The 14,469-nt window shown below is 43.5% G+C and overlaps 1 long non-coding RNA gene across 2 annotated transcripts in view; it reads right to left on the bottom strand.

Moving 5' to 3' along the window:
• Positions 1-4,870: 4,870 nt before the first annotated feature.
• LOC137544182 (uncharacterized) overlaps positions 4,871-14,469 on the bottom strand; it is a 37,359-nt gene continuing 27,760 nt past the window's right edge. The window contains exons 1-3 of one of the 2 annotated variants that reach the window (XR_011025764.1): positions 14,365-14,451; positions 10,034-10,127; positions 4,871-5,035 (exon numbers count right to left, since the gene is read on the bottom strand). This is a non-coding gene — a long non-coding RNA (uncharacterized lncRNA). Of the gene's footprint in view, positions 5,036-10,033; positions 10,128-14,364; positions 14,452-14,469 lie in introns of those variants that run through there. The other variant, XR_011025765.1, reaches the window with a different exon arrangement.

Here is a 14,469-nt window from a genome sequence, read left to right on the forward strand (position 1 = left end):
CCTTATTTGGTTGGTATAGATGCCTCTTTCATAGAAGAACTCCTGAGGAGACTTTGTTGGCAAAGGCCTGATGAAGGGTAATTCATGCCTCGAAACGGAATAGTGTTGTTGGTTAATAAATTGCTAATACATTGCTAAAAACTTCCTCAAGTCAAATTCATCTGTGTGCAATGAATGTGATTCCAGCGCTTTGATTGGCCCAGTAGGCTGCCTGTCACTTGTCTCTATTGGGACAATCAAAGTGCGGGAATTGTGTCAACTAAAGCCATTGGACCCGCCGGGGCTCAGTTCAGTGTAGTGGAGTGAGCGTAAGTTACCAGCGCACGTTAGCTGCAGGGCCGGGCCGAGGCATAGGCTGGAGAGGCTCCAGCCTCAGGGCGCAGTGTAGGAGGGGGCGCACAATTCATTCAGCTGTCATTCCTAATTGTGTATGAAGCAGCAAGAAATAAGAAAAGGGGATACATGGCAGTGACTGCAAGCCAGATAACTAGATATTAAGGTGTTGGGGAGGTTGTGGGCCCTGTGGCCCTCTTAGTCTAATAGCAATCAGTGTGTGACGGCTGGGGTGGGAGGGATGGAGGGGCGCACTTTGGTGTCTCAGCCTTGGGTGCTGGAGGACCTTGTCCCGGCTCTGGTTAGCTGCACTACCGCAGCATAGCATGCACTGAGATGGCGCTCCTGTCATTAACCAGCTTGGTGGTAATGACGAGCTCAGCTCGTCCATTACCGCCAGAGAGCGCCGTACAGGCCACGCTGGGCCGATTTTAATAATTTTTTTAGAAAACACGCAGCTAGCCCTTTGCTAGTGGGCTAGGCTAGCTACATGATTTAAAAAGATTTTTTTTTTAAAAATGCTGCGCAGCCACCCTGGCAGATTTAATAGAACGCCAGGGTGGTTAAACTTATGAATCTACCCCTATGCGCTCTGCTCAGGGGTCAGGAACTCATGGTGACTAAGCCCCACCTCCAAAGTCTCCAAACATCTTGTTTCACATCATATTTATTTACATTATATTTATATAATCTATACTAGAATTACCCAAATCTGATCAGACAGCCTTTAAAGTGTACCCTAACCCTAGATGACATGATGAGATAGATATGTGTATATACAGTGCCAAGCATACTGCCTGAAAGAGTGAATAGCCAGCTAAGCATCTGACAGTTTTTCTTCAGTCGGGACCCAGTCGGGGTATAGCGTCCCTCACTGAAAACAAATTACAGCAATAAAACACTTTCTTAAGCAGATACCTGGGATTTTGACTGCAAGGAGTAGAATAAAGGGTCAATAGTTCATGTATTTTCAATCTGGCATGCTTTAGACACTGCAATTTAGCAGAGATAATAAAACTTTCAGGGCCCGTTTCCACTAGAGCAAATCTGCATGCGTTTTCTGCACGCAGATTTGCATAGCCAATCAGGGGCGTAGCAATAGGGGTTGCAGAGGTTGCGGCCGCATCTGGGCCCATGGGCCAGAGGGGCCCCGCAGGGCCCACCTTCAACTACAGCATTAGCTTTCTATTGGTCCTGTGCTCATAATAATCACTTCTATAGATACTTTGAATAGTAGTAATCATTAACAACCTGTTCTCCATTCCCTTCTTGCTCCTCAGACACTGTAGTTGCCATTGGCAGGTTTTGGTGCGCCGTATCAATTGTTATGTATAGAGTGCTTAGGGGGCCCCATTGTAAAACTTCCATCGGGGCCCACAGCTCCTTAGCTACGCCACTGTAGCCAATAATAGTCAATGGGCCTGTTTCCACTTGTCAGAAAAAGTGAGCATTTTACTGTGCAGGAAAAATCTGCACAGCAGAGCCATCAGAGCCAATTTGCACATTGCAAGGCTAGTGTGCGATTCACATGTAATGTAATTAATAGGAAATTCGCATGTGGTTTTTGCTAGGCGAATTCACATACATTTCCGTGTAAAAGCAATGTAAAAGCACACATGCACTGATAACGTTAAATTTGCATACTTACAAAGATACACGAAAACACATGCAAATTTGCATACAAACACCCGCATGTGATTTCGTTTATGTATTTTCCACAAAGAAATTGCACCGCACTAGTGAAAACTAGTGGAAACTCAATCTACTTTGTAAATGTTTATACTGTACATGAAATAAAACCATGAGATATCTAAAGAGTCATTTTTAGGAGTAGGAGGACAGATTCAATTGTTCAATTGTCAATTGTTATCAGTTTATTTCACCTCGGGTTCACTTTAAAGTTTTCCACTATGATTTTCATTTATAATGAAAATAACTTGATCATGATAAGCAAAAAACATTTCTTCCTTTAGCTTATCTCTGCTTCACAAAAGATCTTACAAAATGCAGGTTTTTCTTAAACAAACATGCACCTATACACATTCAATGTTGCATTGCTTAGAATAAAGAGAGGTTAAAATCCACACTGTATGCAAACTGCTGAGTGTACACTAAGCAAGAATACACTTCATAGGATAATGTCTGAAATCTTCTTGAAACACAATGAGGCACCCAGCCAACCTTCTTTCAGAATGACTTCCTCCATGCTATGATTGATTAGTAAATCAGTTTTGAAGCCCTATATTTCTATGTACTTCCTTTGTGTACAATAGCTGTACAAGTACAATGTGTGTTCTTCTTACTTTTGCATGCTTGTCACAGCTTCTAAGAGAATCCAGACTTAAATTTATTTCCTCGTTTTGGCAATGAGCAGAGATTCATTTAGAAATCAGCAGTAGTATTGCAAAAAAAAAGTGTGGAAATGTATGTTTTTATTACTTTTATATGTATTTTAAATATTGTTTATGTGAATCTGCATTACAATTACAAATTACAAATCTTCAAAATGTCATGGAGAGGTTTTACACATTAAAATAATTACAGAGAAATGCTGGTTGGGGACTTTCTTGTCTGGCCAGAAAAACTGCCTAGTGGCTGAAAACTCAGCCTTTCAAATAAATGAGTCTTTCCTGTAGTGACTTACTTTTGTTGGGTTGAACATATTTATTTTATTGCCTTTTTTAAGATTCTATGTAACTTTAAATGCAGCAAAGCATATATGAGCACAGTTCATGTTCAAGTTTCTAACTCTTCCCTATAAACAGCACCAAGACAAGATTCCCTGGCACACAAGGCAAAGGTAAAGTGCACTTCCTTCATTACATTCTGTTTCATACATGAAAAAAAGGGCGCAGGGGATTGCTGCTAGTAGAATATCTCTACAATTAGCGATATTCTACTGTTTACCAATATTTTACTATGGCTAAACCTATCCATACTCTCACACAGAACCCTCCCTCTGCCCATGCCTAACCCTGGGACCCCCCTGGTGGTGCCTAACCCTAATAGTCCATACTCACGGGCTAAAATTGTCGCGCAACACGCGGGTGTTGCGGCGACAGGTCGGCCGTGAGTATGAGGCGTTGCACGAGCGCGCACCCCGAACCGTCGCTCGTCGCTGATGTCGCCAGGCGATCGAACCGCCGCAGCTTCGCCGCAACTGTCGCTAGTCCGCGTGTGTATGCGGACTAGCGACAGCAACCCCATAGACGGCGCACTGAGTTTCCGGCGGGGAGGGGGAACGTCAGCGACAGCTTCCGTCGCGCCACTAGTCCCTCTTCCGCAGTGTGTATGCGGAGGGACGTGGCGACGAGCTGTCGCCGAACTGTCGCGCACACGCTCCCGTGTTCTAGCGACACGCAGTTTTGGTTTCCCATGAGTGCGGGCCATTAGACCCCTTTCTGGTAGTTCCTAACCCTAATATCCCAACAGAGCCTATCCCTAACTTCCCCCCGGGGCACCTAAACCTACCCCCCAAATCTTAACCCCCACTCTGCCGAAAAGCGGGGATACACTGGAAGCAAGGTAAGTTTTGGCACTCTGTGGTGCATGGTTAGTGGGAGAGAAAGAAAATCTCAGCACCAGATAGCATCATGGGCACTATGGGCTTGCAGAAATCCTATCTGCAGCATTGCATGGGGGTGCTCCGCTAACCAGGCACCTCCACCATTATAAAAGCTGTGATTTGCATCAAAAAAGGCATATTTCTGTGCCGGGTGGCCCCGATAGTGGGTGCCGCAGTGTGGCCAAATTTCTGTCCTTAGCCGCAAATTGCAGATTTTACAATAGGCACCCTATGGCAGCGCCCTTTTTTTCTCATAAGGGCTCCTGTGCCCTTTTTTCCACTTTAGCATTCTCTCTACTTGTTAAAGGAGGAGTGACAGAAGGAGCAGTGGGGAATGATTTGATCACTAACACATTACAGGAAGATGCAGGAACCACTCAGATGTTACAAGAAGTGACCACTGAAGCCTTGCAGGAGGACACAATAGTTGCCAAGATGTTAAAAGAGAAGATAAAAGTTATCTCCAAGAGAAAGTTAATTGCATATGGGCTGTTGTCTGGACTTGGTTTGCTTTAATGATGTTATCTGGTTGATTGCATCCTTTAACAATATCAATAAAAATGAGTGTTACAAATGTGATCTATTTTGGTCATATAATAGAGGAATCCCCTTTAACTCACAAAGCGGTCTGTGATATTTACTTGGATTTTCCCTCATAAACTGGCGGTTGGAGCTCTGTACGAAGTTTAGCCAGACACCTCTATTAAATCTGCCCTAGTTACTGGGCGAAGCTCAGATTTTCCCCTGCTCTGGTTTTGATACACCCGCATGAGGTAGATTCTAAATGAAGCCAAAGTTCTGACCTTATATGAGAAAGGAAAAAACCAGCCCTGCGGTGATTTTGCAAGCAAACATTACAAATTGCACGTTCAGCTAACGCTAACATTACTAAATCCTCCAAGATGGCTTCCATAAACATTTAAATATAGACATTACGATTGTTTATTGTACATACAGTAAAAATCACTCTTTAAAAAGGAAAGCATTCACACTACCCAACGAGCGTTTTCCATGCAAGTCCAGAAGATACAAGCGAGGTCTAGCACGTAGCAGCTCCAGGCCAGGGATGCAAGAGACCACAATTTCCTAACAGCAGACTTTTCCTCTAGTGCCGCTAACACGCTGGGCCTTTCACACCTGCAAGTAAGAAGAAATGTGATTATTCATAGCTTTACACAATTTCACCCATGATTCGGGGATGTAAATCATGAGGCAAAGAGCAGAAGATTGGAGCAACAGTATAGAAAAAAGTAGATCTGACATTTTGCTGACTTACGGGAGCTGGCTACCTGTTACAAATGTAATTATGCTTCCATAAAGCACACACGGCATTTCCCTCAACTTTTTGTATACATTCCCTAAGGTGCATAAAATGTAAAATTCCCTAAGGTGCGGAAGGTGCGTAAAATGTCTTAAATGGGGTGGGCCCTATCAATACTGTAATGTTCTTGCAATGTTCTTCCTTTTGATTGTAAGCTCACAAGGGCAGGGCTCTCTCGCCATTTATGTCTTGGAATTTATTATACATTTTATTTTCATCATGTCACTTTTTTAACTGTAATTACCAATTCTGAATTTTGTATTGATCCTGTATTTTGTATATTGGTGTATATCATTGTCTTTATTATTATGTACCCCATGTTTGTTTCTTACTTTGTAAAGCTCCACTAATATGTTGATGCTTTATAAATCAATAATAATAATTGCAATTTTATTTATTGATCATATTTATAAAGCGCCAACATATTGCACAGCACTGGACATTAGTTAAGGTTACAGACAATATTTAGGGGTGACATACAGCAATAAGACAATACAGGAATACAAGGAAACAAAGGTCACGCAGCACAGTATGAGTACAAGGTAATGCTTAGTTAGTCACTGGATGGAGATTAGGCCAGTCGAGTTCACTCAGATCCATAGCATGGGTGTACAGTAATGGAGGTGCATGAACAGGTAGGAGACACAAGGAGGAAGACCCTGCCAAAGGCTTACAATCTAGAGGGAGAGGTAAGAACATGAAGGGTAGGGGACCAGAGTTCAGCTGCGCCTGCGGGTTTAGAGCACCAGTGAGGGGTGGTAGGCTAGAGTGAAAACGTGCGTTTTGAGGGCCTTCTTGAAGATGTTGAAGGAGGGGCTGCCCTAAAGGGCGGGTTCAAATTTTAGTACAGTTTTATAGTACTAGAATGTCAGCCCCTGTGTGCAGGGGTGTAACTACAGGGGAGTTGCCCCTGCAGGGGGGCACAGAGCTGTAAGGGGGCCCCAAGTACTACTTCACTCCCTCTGATAAAGGGGTCCATCCTTCAGATCAGGTATTTTTGTGGCTTCATTTGTTATGAGTGGGAAGATTACAAAGTCCACACTAGTTTTATGACTCTTACAAGATGGGCCTCCAGGTTGTGAGGGTCACAAGGGTTTGTCAAGTGGTAGGGTGTGAACATGGGGGGGCATAGAAGATTTACTGGGGGGCCCCATGGTTTATAGTTATGCCCCTGCCTGTGTGTACAGTATAAGCTTTTACTCTGCATTGCTAAACTAACAAAAAAAAAAAACTAGCAAGAGAGTACACTGATGCCTGCTTGAATAATATGGGTCTAACTTGTTCCTTTCCTTCTCTGTTATAAAATGTTTGTCTACATAGTGCAGGGAAAGAGTGTCTGGGAATCAAGTATATGATGTTTATATTTTTAATATATTTATTTTATATATGTTCCAGATTCCTCTCTTCTGCACTGACATTTCAACAAATTTCAGTTTGACTAATATGTAGTTGAGGAGCAGATATTATATTGTGTGATGAGAGTGGACAATCGCTAGCCAGGGTTCGACTATCATATAGTTGAATAGCAGATCGGCCGTGGCGTGTCGCATGGCTATCAGCTCAGTTGGTATTAGGTGTAGGGGGGATGTTAGTGTTGGTGGGTGGAGGGGCTAGTTGGGTTAGTGTTGGTTTCAGCATTAGTGTTGGTGAGTGGGGGGCTAGTTGGGTTAGTGTTGGTTTCAGCATTAGTGTTGGTGGGTGGGGGGCTAGTTGGGTTAGTGTTGGTTTTAGCATTAGTGTTGGTGGGTGGGGGCTAGTTGGGTTAGGGTTGGTTTTAGCATTAGGTGAAGGTAGGGTGGTGGCGATTGTTAGGCGTAGGTGGGGTGGGGGGGTGACTAGTGTTAGGCCTGGGTTGGAGGGTTAGTGATAGGAATAGGTGGGAAGTTAGTGTGTGGTATAGCTAAGAGAAGCTGATAGTAGAACACTGGTAACACTACCAGGATTCTATCTAGCAGCAAGAACAGGCGCCAAATTTAACAGGTACTCTACTAAAATGTATTCAAAACCACAGAACGGCCATTAGCAAGATCTGGAAGACTCAGCACCTGCTTGACCCCATTCCTAGGCTTTAATTAACAATGGGGCGTTACGGTGCGGCATAACAGCCACATTTTAAAGGGAACCTAAGGTGAGAGACATGAGGAGGCTGGCAAATGTATTTCCTTTTAAACAATGCACATTGTCTGGCTGTCCTGCTGATCCTCTGCCTCTAATACTTTTAGCCACTGACCATGAACAAGTATGCAGATTAAATTATTCTGACTGGACTAGCTTCATGCTTGTTTCAGGTGTGTGATTCAGATACTACTGCAGCCAAAGAGATCAGCAGGGCTGCCAGGGAACTGGTATTGTTAAACAGGAAATAATTATATCAGCCTCCATATCCCTCTCAGTTCAGGTGTCCTTTAACCTGGCTTGCCACCCTGTAATGCACCACCTATGGGAAGTTTCCAGTGCGTTACCACATAACGTGTGTGTTAAAAGTAACAGTGAAGCTTACTTTTCATTGACTGTATGCTTCACTATATGCCACGCAATGAATAACATGCAGGGCCATTTTCCCCATTCCACTGCATTGCAGTCTTGCTGTTACAGGCAAACAACGCAATATCCACTGTAAACTTAGCCTTACTTAAAGGGAGTAAACACTTATGCAGTCAGTCATTTTTGTGTTTTCGATTTTTCTTTATTTTTTATTTAAATCAATTTGCACAGATCTGAATAAATAACATCGTGTTGATTAGTGTAAATAATAAATATTTGAATGCTTTGTGGAATAACAGAAAGAAAAAGGATAGTTGTAGCTAGCTGGTGATATCTTTTATAGCCGAACTAAATAGATTTACAAATGTAAGCTTTCAGGAAGGTTTAAATTCCATTTTACAGGTGATGTTAGATAAAACATTGCCTGAAGAAGACAATTTAAAATTTCCCAAAAGCTTGCATCTGTGAATTTATTCAGTTAGCCAATAAAAAGTATCGCCTGCAACAACTATCCATCTTCTGTTTACTGCTATCCATGGCTAACCCAGTACAACATACTACTACTAGGAAAATAACATAAAAACGTTGAAAGGGACTGAATACTCTTATAGGCTTTGCAACTTATCTGTATTTTTTAATGAAGTGTTGTATTTCCCGTTTTCTGTCCTTAGGTGTCAGTAAGGAATTAAAGGGATACTTAACCACCCTGGCGTTCTATTAAGATCGCCAGGGCATTTGCATGAGGGTTTTTTCTAAATAAAAAATAAACTATTTCATGCAGCCAACTGAAAGTTGGCTGCATGAAAGCCCACTAGATGGTGCTCCGGAGGCGTTCTTCTGATCGCCTCTGGCGGCCAAAAGTAACACGGAAGGCCGCAATGAGCAGCCTTCCGTGTTTGGCTTCTCCTGTCGCCATGGCGACGAGCGGAGTGACGTCATGGACGTCAGCCGACGTCCTGACGTCAGCCGCCTCCGATCCAGCCCTTAGCGCTGGCCGGAACTATTTGTTCCGGCTGCGCAGGGCTCAGGCGGCTGGGGGGACCCTCTTTCGCCGCTGCTCGCGGCGGATCGCCGCAGAGCGGCGGCGATCGGGCAGCACACGCGGCTGGCAAAGTGCCGGCTGCGTGTGCTGCTCTTTATTTGATCAAAATCGGCCCAGCAGGGCCTGAGCGGCACCCTCTGGCGGTAATGGACGAGCTGAGCTCGTCCATACCGCTAAGGTGGTTAAAGTGGATCCGAGATGAACTTTTACTCATTGCATAAATGTTTGCATATGTGTTCCTTTCCTATTGTTTATAGGGCATTCCTCAAGCCAAATACGTTTTTGTTTTAATACTCTAATTCCCTATAAACTAAACAAGCCATGCCCACAGGTTTTTAAAGAGCCAAGGCACTTTCAGACAGTAGCAAGGGCAATTGGGAGCTCAGTCTGGGCAGGAGGAGGGGTAGGTATTACTAGCCAGAGATTTTAGAGGCAGAGGGGAGGAGGAGGGGGGATTAGGTTTTTTTGCTCAAGATGCAGATAAGCCTGCCTCTGTGTAATGTTTACAAACAACATGGCTGCCCTCATTCCATCACAGGAAGAAATAATCATATTCTATTAAAGCTGTTTTCAGCTAGATTGGCTGTGTAAACTATCTAAACTTTCGATAAGATATATAGACAAGTTACTTGTTCTAGTTAGTTTTTCATCTCGGATCCGCTTTAAAGAGAAACTCCGACCAAGAATTGAACTTTATCCCAATCAGTAGCCGATACCCCCTTTTACATGAGAAATCTATTCCTTTTCACAAACAGACCATCAGGGGGTGCTGTATGGCTGATATTGGGGTGTAACCCCTCCCACAAGAAACAAGAAACGTACATACTCTTGGCAGTTTCCTGTCTGTGAACCTCATTGCATTGTGGGAAATAGCTGTTTACAGCTGTTTCCAACTGCCAAAAAAAAAAACCATGCAGCAGCTACATCACCTGCCAACAGTAAAAATGTCACCATGTAATAAATGTCAGAATGTAAATCAGGGATTTAAAAGATTTTACAATGGGCAAACACTGACTAAATCATTTATACATAATTATTGTAAAAATGAAGCTTTTTTTATTACATTATTTTCACTGGAGTTCCTCTTTAAGGCATACAACAAAGGCAGGTTTACTTACCTGGGGTTTCTACCAGCCCCCTGCAGTCGCCCTGTGTCTGCGCTGGTACTATCGCTTACCGCCATTAAACATCTTTTGCTCAACCGCTTTGTTTTGATCCTGAACTCCTTACCTCAGCAGTCAGGACAGCTCCATCTCTAGATGTGCGTAAATCCAGACTGAAAACCCACCTGTTCAGTTTGGCATTTGCTGAAATATATTTTTATCCTCTGTGTTAATACTGCATCCGACCACCAATCTGAGAGAGCCTAAGTGCTTTGAGTCCTATGGGAGAAAAGCGTATAGAAATGTTATTATTATTATTGTTATCTTCTCGGCACTTAGCCGATCCTGGAAGCAACATGTCGGGGGAGGGGGAGGTACCAAGAAGTAGTTAATCAGAAACAACATTTAAGGACATCAGTTAGGATTGGGTGACTGATGGCATATACAGCATCACACAGCCAAATACTAGTGTATTGGTAAATGCAATATAGCAATGCTCTTTCAGTTTCCTTTCTGGCCCCCCAAATCTAACTGGTTCTACCCAATTATAATGTTTCCCTAACGCTGCTATTGGCCATGGCCACCATCTGTAATGAAACCAAGCTATCAACCCTGTAGTAAAGCTAAGGCCCCCTGCTGCTGTGGCCAGAGCTGATGTCTCAAGCTGATTACTCAACCGATGACGGAGAAAGATGGATCCCAGTGACGTCCCTCGATGACGTGCGTTCCCCTGCCAGAGAAGTACAAGCAAAGTCACGTATTGGGCGAGAAAAAGAAATCAAACTAGCTCTTTGCACCGGAGTCATCAGGGATGTTAAAGATCTAATCCGCCGTTATGGTCGATATCACCGCACATCGCCAAATGTCGCTTGCGTAATCGTGTGCCTGTACCCATGTTGTGAGATCACATAAACAATTGCTCTTCAATCAAAAAATCACTGGTCTTTGGAAAAATCGTTGTAGAAATCGCATAGTGGGTAAGGGCCTTACTTGTTGTCTTGTTGATGCAGCTCTGTTGAGATGATTCAGATGATTCTGTCATAAGTGTGGAGGTGATTTTTTCCCCCTCCTCTTTAACATCAATGCCTCTTATGTTACTCAGATAAAATGGTGTTTATAATCATAATTAGTATTCATAATTCTGAATTCTACAATTCAACATTTTGAACAAGCATATTTTAATGCCAAGTACCTTGGTAAAGTACTCCTAGTCAATGGTGTTTAAGTACATCCGTAATTAAAATGCAAATTTCTTTGCTGTAATACTGATCCTCCAGCTAGAATTATTTCTAAATCTCTCAACTAAAGCAGAGTGGAAGACTGTTTTAGGTGTCTGTATTACACCATGCTAGACAAAGGCAAATAGGCCTGAATTGCCTAGAAAACTTGCTGTTGATATTTAATCTGTTTGATAAGGCAATAAATGTTAGCCTCAGTTCACACTATATTATTAATGAGATCTGCTCACACTGTCAGTCTGGAATGGATCCGTTTGATCGCTTCCGGTACATGCAACTCAAAACCCAGAAGGTAAGTCAGGGCTGGTGCACACCGAGCGGCTTTTTGGGCGTTTTCAGATCCGCTTGCGGCTGCGGATCTGCTTGGTCAATGTATCTCAATGGGGTGGTGCACACCAGAGCGGCAGGCGTTTTGCAGAAACGAAAAATGCCTGGGTGAGGCATTTTTTGGATTTCGGATGCGTTTCTGCCTCAATGTTAAGTATAGGAAAAACGCAAACCGCTCTGAAAAACGCCTGTTCAGAGCGGTTTTGCAGGCGTTTTTGTTACAGAAGCTGTTCAGTAACAGCTTTACTGTAACAATATATGAAATCTACTATACTGAAAACCGCAGCAGCAATCCACAAAACGCTAGCAAAACGCCTCATAAAAATAAAAAAAAGCGTTTAAAAATCTGCTAGCGTTTTGCGGATCTGCTTGCGGTTTTTGGTGTGCACCAGCCCTTATTGCCAACTTCCCACCACCACTGTCTGACATCTCTTTCAAAGGAGGAGGGAGCATGGAGGGAAACCCGAGGAGAGAGAGAGAGGAGTCAAGTCCCTCTCCCAGCAGCTGAGTCCCTTGTGCTGGAGCTGCTCCCTGAAAGAGGGACAAATGAGGAAGAAAGAGGGACAGTAGGATTGGGTTCCCAAAGAGGGACTATCCCTCCACAAATGGGACAGTTGGAAGCTATGTTCTCAATAGGATTCATCATAAGGAAGGAGAGAGAATGAGCCGCCTTTCCATCATCAGGCGCCTGTAGGCAAGTGCCTACAGTCCCTTATGGTAAATCTGGTCCTGTCTAGACATGAAAAACACCATTGGAGTGGACATTGAGCTGTCTGTTCAAGCAGGCTATTTGTGATGTGGCTCACTGTGTACCAAGCCTTATATTTTACAACTACATTCTCATAGCTTCCAGTTATACCTTTTTTGGAGAGACAGTCCTTATTTTGGACTCAAATCTCCTGTCACTGTTCCAATCACAGTTGCTCCTCTTAAGTTTTATGCTGGGCATACACGGCTCATTTTTGCTGCTCAATTCTCCCGTTCGATCGTTTCGCCTCTGGGATCTGCAGTCAATTCTCTTCCGCTCGTTTTTCTTATCTTTTTCCATTCACTGCTATCTGGAATCGAGTGGCAAAACGATCGAGCGGGAGATCGGACATGTCGGAAATTATCTATCGAGCCATCTAAATGGCTCAAAATTGAACCGTATATTCCCAGCATTATGTACATATCTGAGCAACTAAACGTAGCCATACACTGGTCGATTTGCCATCAGATCCGACCAACAGATAGATCTCTCTCTGATCGAATCTGATCAGAGAGGGATCGTATGGCTGCCTTTACTGCAAACAGATTGTGAATCGATTTCAGCATGAAATCGATTCACCATCTGTGAAGCTGCCGCTGCCGCCGCCCCCCTGCATACATTACCTGATTTGGACGGCGCGAGTCCCCCGTTCTCTGCTGTCTTCTTCTCCGCTCTGGGCTCCAGCTTCACTTTACATCCTGTCCGAGGAAGTTTAAACAGTAGAGGGCGCTGTACTGTTTAAACTTCTTGCCGTGACAGGAAGTACAGTGAAGCTGGAGGAGCTGAGCACGAAGAAGGGACAGCGGAGACCGGGGATACGCGCCAGCTGGAGCAGGTAATGTATTGCTGCTAGCGTCGGTCGTCAGGCATTCAAACGCCGCTATCGACGCACTCCGACCCGCCGGCGATCAAGCAAAATCTTCCGCATGGACGGATTGACGGGAATCGACGGGAACGATTGATTTCGTACGGAAATCGATCATTCTGTCAGCGTTTGTGCAACAATATCACAGCAGATTCGATCAAGCCCCATCTACACGATACGAGTCTTTGTGCGATTCGATTACGATTCTATTTACGATACGATTAATCCGACATGTCCGATCAGGATTTGATTCGATACAATTCGATTTGCCATTGTTTTGCAATTGCAAATCGAACTGAATCAAATTGAATCCCGATCGAACATGTCGGATTTAATCGAATCGTAAATAGAATCGTAATCGAATCGTAAATAGAATCGTAATCGAATTGCACAAAGAATCGTATCGTGTAGATTGGGCTTTATACTTTTAGCCATAGACCCTGAACAAGCATGCATGAGATCAGGTGTTTCTGACATTATTGCCAGATCTGATAAGATTAGCTGCATGCTTGTTTCTGATGTTTTTCAGACACTACCTCAAGTCAAATAGATCAGCGGGGCTGCCAGACTAATGGCAGCCTCCATATTCTTTTTCCTTCAGTTAACCTTTAAAAACTTTAATAAAATGGATTTAATGAGAAACATTTTCTGCATTCAATAGTTCACATCACTAATGGTGGGTCTCATTACAAAGGTAGGCCTGGAATTGAATTGAAGGGAACCTGCGGTGAGTGATATGGAGGCTGCCATATGTATTTCCTTATAAACAATACAAGTTGCCTTTGACTGCAGTAGTGTTTGAGTCACCCATCTGAAACAAACGTGCAGCTTTTTGTCAGAAACATCTGATCTGCATGTCAGGGTCTGTGGCTAAAAGTAATAAAGGCAGAGGATTAGCAGGACTGCCAGGCAACTTGCATTGTGTAAAGGAAATACATACTGTATATCAGCCTCTATTTCCCTCTCCCCTCAGGTTCCATTTAAAGCACGCCTGAAATTAGAGGGATATGGAGGCTGACATATTCATTTCCTTTTAAACAGTGCAAATTACCCGGCTGTCATGCTAATCATCTTCCTTTAATACTTTTAGGCATTGATCCTGAACAAGCTTGCAGACCAGGTGTTTCTGACTGAAGTCTGACTGGGTTAGCCACGTGCTGGTTTCAGGTGTGTGATTCACAAATTACTGAAGCCAGAAAGATCAGCAGGACTGCCAGGCAACTGGTACTGTTTAAATGGAAATAAATATGGAAGCCTCCATATCCCTCTCACTTCAGGTGTAATTTATAGAGGAACGGTAACTAAGGATTGAACTTCATTCCAATTAGTAGCTGATACCTCCTTTCCCATGAGAAATCTTTACATATTCACAAAAGGGGGGTCTGTATGGCAGATATCGTGGCGAAACCCATCCCACAGTGTGATGTCAAGATCTAGGTCCTG

The sequence above is a fragment of the Hyperolius riggenbachi genome, chromosome 2 (assembly GCF_040937935.1).
Source record: "Hyperolius riggenbachi isolate aHypRig1 chromosome 2, aHypRig1.pri, whole genome shotgun sequence".
NCBI lineage: Eukaryota > Metazoa > Chordata > Amphibia > Anura > Hyperoliidae > Hyperolius > Hyperolius riggenbachi.